Raw genomic sequence first — 6,734 nt, forward strand, 5'->3', positions numbered from 1 at the left:
ACAAGCAAAACAAGTGTGCGTGAGCACTCACATTTCCAGTGTTGGCTCTTTCTTTATTTGACACCCAGCTCTGTATCAATGCTATAATGCTACAAAATGTAGAGATCAGGATGATGTTTCTCAACCTTGTCAACCTTGAGATTTATGGACTTCAACTCCCAGAGTTCCCCAGCCAGCATTTTGGCTGGGGAATTTTGGGAGTTGAAGCTCACACATCTTAAAGTTGTCAAGGTTGTGACACACAGGGTTGTGGATTGACCTTCCCCTAGCAACTGTTTATAAAAGCAAGGCTACATGAGTAGAAATAAAAAAGTAATTTATTTCTACAGTCCCCACCAAGATAGCTGAACTGCATAATTAGTCTCTGTAATATAGAAAAGTTTCTGGATAACTAGAAAAGGATGGCAATTCTGTGAGTGACATTAAAAAGCATAATAATATATGGAAAAGATAAGACACAGTGATATTTTTATTAGGGTGTCAGAGGCTTTACAAACTAATGTCAGGTTTTATAACAACTCAGAGGATCAAAAACCAGTGAGATGCTAGACAGGGTAAAGATAAAGGAGGAAAGGGGAACTCATCAAATTTGCAGAGGACACCAAGGTTGCAGGAATAGCCAACACTCCAGAAGATAGGCTTAAGATACAGAAGGATCTTGGCAAACTTGAACATTGGGCACTATCTAATAAAATGAAATTCAATGGTGAAAAGAGTAAGGTTCCACATTTAGGCAAGAAAAACAAAATGCACAGGTACAGTATAGGTGGTACCTTGCTCAATAGTAGTAACTGTGAGAAGGATCTTGGAGTCCTAGTGGACAACCATTTAAATATGAGCCAGCAGTGTGCAGCAGGTGCAAAAAAAGCCAACACAGTTCTAGGCTACATAAATAGAGGGATAGAATCAAGATCATGTGAAGTGTTAATACCACTTTATAATGCCTTGATAAGGCCACACTTGGAATACTGCATTCAGTTTTGGTCGCCATGATGTAGAAAAGATGTGGAAACTCTAGAAAGAGTGCAGAGAAGAGCAACAAAGATGATTAGGGGACTGGAGACTAAAACATATGAAGAACGGTTGCAGGAACTGGTTATGTCTAGTTTATTGAAAAGAAGGACTAGGGGAGACATGATAGCAGTGTTCCAATATCTCAGGGGTTGCCACAAAGAAGAGGGAGTCAAACTATTCTCCAAAGCATCTGAGGGCAGAACAAAAAGCAATGGGTGGAAACTAATCAAGGAGAGAAGCAACTTAGAACTGAGGAGAAATTTCCTGACAGTTAGAACAATTAATCAGTGGAACAGCTTGCCTCCAGAAGTTGTGAATGCCCAACACTGGAAGTCTTTAAGAAGATGTTGGATAGCCATTTGTCTGAAACAGTATAGGGTTTCCTGTCTGAGCAGGGGGTTGGACTAGAAGACCTCCAAGGTCCCTTCCAACTCTGCTATTGTATTATTGTATTGTATTATTGTATAAAGGGCATCTGATTTTAGTGCTTATTTGCACCATTTTTTATGGGAATGCTGTTACTGCAAATATGAATAAGGAATTATTCAAAGGGGTTAAATATTCTGTGGAGTCATTGAGATTTTTTGACGATCCTCCTTTCTCCTTGGCGAAATTCATGGTTTAAAGGTCTAAAGTCATTGTTATTTTACATGTCTCTTTTCCCAGCATCTTTTTTAATAAGCATAAATGTATTTGTAATGCTACAGGCCAGTTAATAAAGTGAGGAAAAAGATGAAAACATCTGAAGGGTTTTTAGAGACCAAAGATAAATAATTATTGGACAGAAAAAGAAGGAGTGAGGGAAATTGAATAGGTAATCTTAGATTGGGTAACTACGTTTTTAGACTTTGAAGAAACAGGATAAAAAGAGTATCAACACCCTTGAACTAGGGCAGGGGTCTGCAATCTTCAACACTCCAAAAGAGCCATTTGGACCTGTTTCCCACAGAAAAGAAAACACTGGGGGGGCCACAAAACCTGGGTGGGCATGCCAACTTGACATCACTTACTCCCACCCAGTCACATGACCCCAGCCACGCCTACCCAGCTAGTCATTAGCCACGCCTACCCAGCTAGTCATTAGGGCAGAGAACTGGTTGTTAAATTGTTTACAATGCCCCTCCCTGCCTAACCCCTCTCCTCACCTCCCAGCCACCTTTTGTCACACCTGGCCTCGCCTCTTGGCCACTTGCCTCAAAGGCCTTAACATATTTATAGTTCTGTAAAAATGTTGTTCATTCCCCCTCTCTCTTTCCCTTCCACTCTCCCTCCCCCCCGCCCCCGGCCAGGCACTTTTTCTCTTTATTTCTCTCTCTGTCTTTCAATTAGCAAAATGGCAAAACTGCTTTCAGGATTTTCATGGTCACATTTCACCCTTAAAATACACAACATCTCTCCCCCTCTCCCCTTCTCTCCCACACCCCTGAACTGGTGCTGGGTGGTGAGAATCTGATATCGAGAGGCCGATGATCCCAGGAGCAGTGCGCCGATGGTCAGCTGGTCGCTGGAGAGGTGGAGCATCACAACACTGGCAGCTCTGCAGGAAAAACAACTGACTTCCGGGAGGCGAGACCTAGCCGTCACTGCCATTGCTGTTGCCAGGGGCGGATGGAGCAGGGTCACATTATGGCTCTGCATCATAATGGCCTCCAAGAGGAGGGGGTCCAGTCTCCCCCATTGTAAAGCACGCTAAATTTCACTGTGCTGCACAAGGCGCTGCAAGAGCAGCAGGAAGGCCACAGAGGCAACAACAGCAATGCGTGACAAGGTGACAGAGAGCTGAACAAGGGGATGAAAGATCCTCTGGAGCCTTGGGTTGGTGACACCCAAACCAGGGGTGAAATTCAGCAGGTTCTTCTGGAGAACCAGTAGGGGAAATTTTGAATAGTTCTGAGAATCAGCAAATACCACTTCTAGCTGGCCCCAGAATAGGGTGGGAATGGGGATTTTGCAGTATCCTTCCCTGCCACGGCCACCAAGCCACGCCCACAGAACTGGTAGTAAAAAAAAATTGAATTGCACCACTGGCCCAAGCTAAGGGTTGGAGAAGATTCTTAAAAAATTCATGGACAACCAAGAAAACAAACCATTGGATCATTGAACAAATCAACCCAGAGTTCTTATTCAAAGCAAACACAATCAGGCTCAAGTTATCCTATCTTGAGCACTTCATGCAAAATTCCAGCTCTCTGGAAAAATCTCTAATGCTGGGAAAGGTGGAATGAAAAAGAAGAAGAGGATAACTAGCAACAAGATGGCTAGGGTCAGCTACTGACTTACTGTACAATAGCACTGTTGGATGTAATGAAACACTAATTTAGGGGGAAATGATGATGATGAAGAAGAAAACCTATGCGGGTATGAAGAGTCAACACCAACATGATGGCTGATAATAAATCAAATCACCTAAGTTTCAGTTCGCAAATGCCTACAGAAAGCAAAATACGAAGGAAGCAACCCAAATTGACAGCTTGCAAAAATGTCCATGTCATAAAATCAAGATGGCAGTTGCGCCTGCACAGTCAAAGCCCATCCTTGTTTGATTTGATCACCATTTTTTGTTGACTTTTTTGTTCCCCCCACCCCAATAGACAGGCCTGGTCTTACATTTATATGAATTTCATTGGCATTTCTTCTCTTTGGAAAACAAATGAAAACAATTCCCGTTCCATCAAGTTGAAAACTGGAAATAAAGCGCAGAAGACATTTTTTTGGCACTTCAAATATATAACAAAATGATTTTCTGCCCAGATCGATATAATGGTAAATAATTTGGACAGTGAAATCTTTTAAATCTTTTCTTGGGCTAAGCTGAGCAATCAAGTAGCCAAATTGGTAGTCACAGTCCTACGCTGATGTTCACGCTCATAGGATTCTTATGCTTTATTCCACTTGGACCAGCAGTGGCCTAAGTCATTTTCTATTAACTCATCCAAGCATAGAAGACCATAACAATAAAAATGTTAAATGTACTGTGGAATTTCATTCGGCTTTTATAAGGAGCTACGCAACCCCCTAAAGCAGAAAACACATAATCTTAACCAGATTTTAAATAACATTTTTGCTGCTCTTTTGGAAGAGAAGTAAGCCAAGCTGACCAGAATTTTACTCAGAAGCAAAAAGCAGCCATTTTCTTGCTCTGATGCAATATGGACCCATGGGGGGAGAGGAACTGTTAAGTTGTCCAAGGAGAAGAAAAGTTAATAAACAACATATGTGTTCTTCGCCCCAACATTGAGTATAATTGTCTGGTTTTAGGTGGCAATGAATTTGAAGTCTGGCTACTCAAGAGACAGGGAACTGGACTTTGCCACATCATTAAGCTTACTGTATTTATCTAAATGACTATGCCACCATATGCAAGACATCTGTAATTGTTAATAAATAGATTGTTGATAAATAATGTCAATAAATTCCTCAATGTGTTTGCCTTTATTCTTCCATAGAAACATCATCTTGGACTTTCTCAGTATTACTGAAGGATATCGGGTGAGCCAACCTCAGACTTAACCTGGGAATGAGTGGTAAAGAACTACTAAGTAAATAGGGTCACAGTGCTTGTGAAATTGTCTGGGTTGCTGGACTTCTAATTGTGGTGTGCTTATTTTAAGGGATATGCTACAGCTTCACATAATTATGAGAGTCATCTCCAAAGAAATGAGAAGCTAGTGAAAAATGGGATCCCTGGATCCAAAGAATTGGACTCATGGATCATATTGAGCCATAATGGGGTCAGATTGCCCATCATTATATGCTTCTTTGCAATCCAAATTTTATTCTAATTCTTGCTCAAATCTTTGTAAGCAAAGTAGCCAGTTTGGCTACCCTTTTAAACAAAACAAGCACATGTTGGTGGCTGAATTTGAGGGACAAGAGTGATGTAGATGAAGGCTGTTTGAGAACATCTGTATGTCATCAACTCTTTTTCCTTCTACCTATTTGTCTGGTCAATAGTACTCCAAGATGCCTTTCTGCCCACAGAGAAAACTGCTATTTTAAATATTTAAGCACTGCCACAAAAGCATTAAACATTATATCATCACTTTTTATTGTAACTTTAATGGCATTCATCACTAGAAAGAGAAAACCGAACATCTAGAAAAATATATGATTCATTTACCATACACTCTTTTTCTTCCTAAGGTCCTAGACTGCCAATCTTTCTATCTCTTGAATGCTATGATCCATCAGCATCATAGACACTTCTATCTTCCTTCCTTCCTTCCTTCCTTCCTTCCTTCCTTCCTTCCTTCCTTCCTTCCTTTTTTCCTTCCTTCCTCTCATAAAGTTGACATGGTGAGGAAAGGGGGCCTGACACCTTCCTTCCTTCCTTCCCTCCCTCCCTCCCTCCTTTCTTCCTTCCTTCCTCCTTTCCTTCCTTCCTTCCTTCCTCCCTCCCTCCCTCCCTCCCTTCCCTTCCCTTCCCTTCCCTCCTCCTCCTCTTTAAATCTGCTTGTTATTATTGTAGACAGTAAAGAATAAAGTTAACCTGCTGTAGTCATACTTGATAATTGGAAATTGGGGTGACCTATCTTTAGGAGAAGAGGAAAGAATGGGATTCTAAGTGAGGGATGAAGGAATTTAAGTTCAGTTTGCAGTTCAAATTTAGCTTCTCACTTTTAAGTTACCACTAGCAGCCTCAGTGATTAGGAGATGCAAAACTACTGCAGGTTTTTTTCATATAATGGAAAATTATTAAAGCAGCATTCACCTGTTGGATGCCTTTCTGATGGGCTGTATTACAACTTCCAATATTTCTAATTCTGGACAAGTTAGCTTGGAAATTTAGGCTCTGTATTTAATGTTTGATGTGTAGTTTAATACACCAGGCGGCGAAAAATTCCAATTGAATCACTGTGGGTGACTGCAAAGCGATTTCCTTTGTAGCTACCTATCAGTGTTGGGACAATTTCTCTTGTTTTTTTTGCCCAGCTTGATCATTGTGAACATTCAAAGTCACCTCAGCAACCACTGAGCCTCAATTCTCTCTGACAACAGAAAGACATGAAAGAGAAAGGACCACTTCTTTTCATTTTTAATAACGCGGGTCAAGCTGCCAATGAAACATACGAAATCAATAGTCCATTTCATGTGAAAAGATCTGGGCTCAAGAAAGCTCTTCCACAGCTGCTCTATGATACGAAGATGACAGATTGATCTTTTTTTTCTCAGTTTTACCTTTCACAGTGATGTTGTACAAATAGCAACACCCTGATGCTAGAAAGTTGTAAATATCTTGGGAGTGCGAAATCCATGCATTCATCACTTAATGTTAGTCATTTTAACACAATAGGATGTCATCCACTAACTGCACAGCTGACAGTTTTAAACATACCTGATTGCAGGACTGGTCTTTTCACTTCTGCCTATTTCTTTCACAGCAGGAACATCTGGTCATTCTAAAACTGTAATTTGTGGACACTTTGCACTCACAACGGAATGTCCAAAAACAGCTCTGAAAAACTTGCCTGTCTTTTTTCCCCCTTGCCAAGGAGCTGGCCTGGACTTTAGCAACCATTGTTATAAATCTGCCTTTGCTTTTTCAGCCCTGGATGGAGTCAAACACGTCACGAGGCCTTGCTAGAGAGTGAAGCAAGGCACTCTGGCAAAAAAATAAACAAATAAAACAAAATAAAGAGCACTGGTGTGTTAATTGGAAGAGCCGAATAACTGAGTCAAGAGGATGAGTAATTGCTTGATTTATTTAGCAAATTTATATG

This window comes from Natrix helvetica, assembly GCF_964273705.1.
Source record: "Natrix helvetica genome assembly, chromosome: Z".
NCBI classification, from domain to species: domain Eukaryota; kingdom Metazoa; phylum Chordata; class Lepidosauria; order Squamata; family Natricidae; genus Natrix; species Natrix helvetica.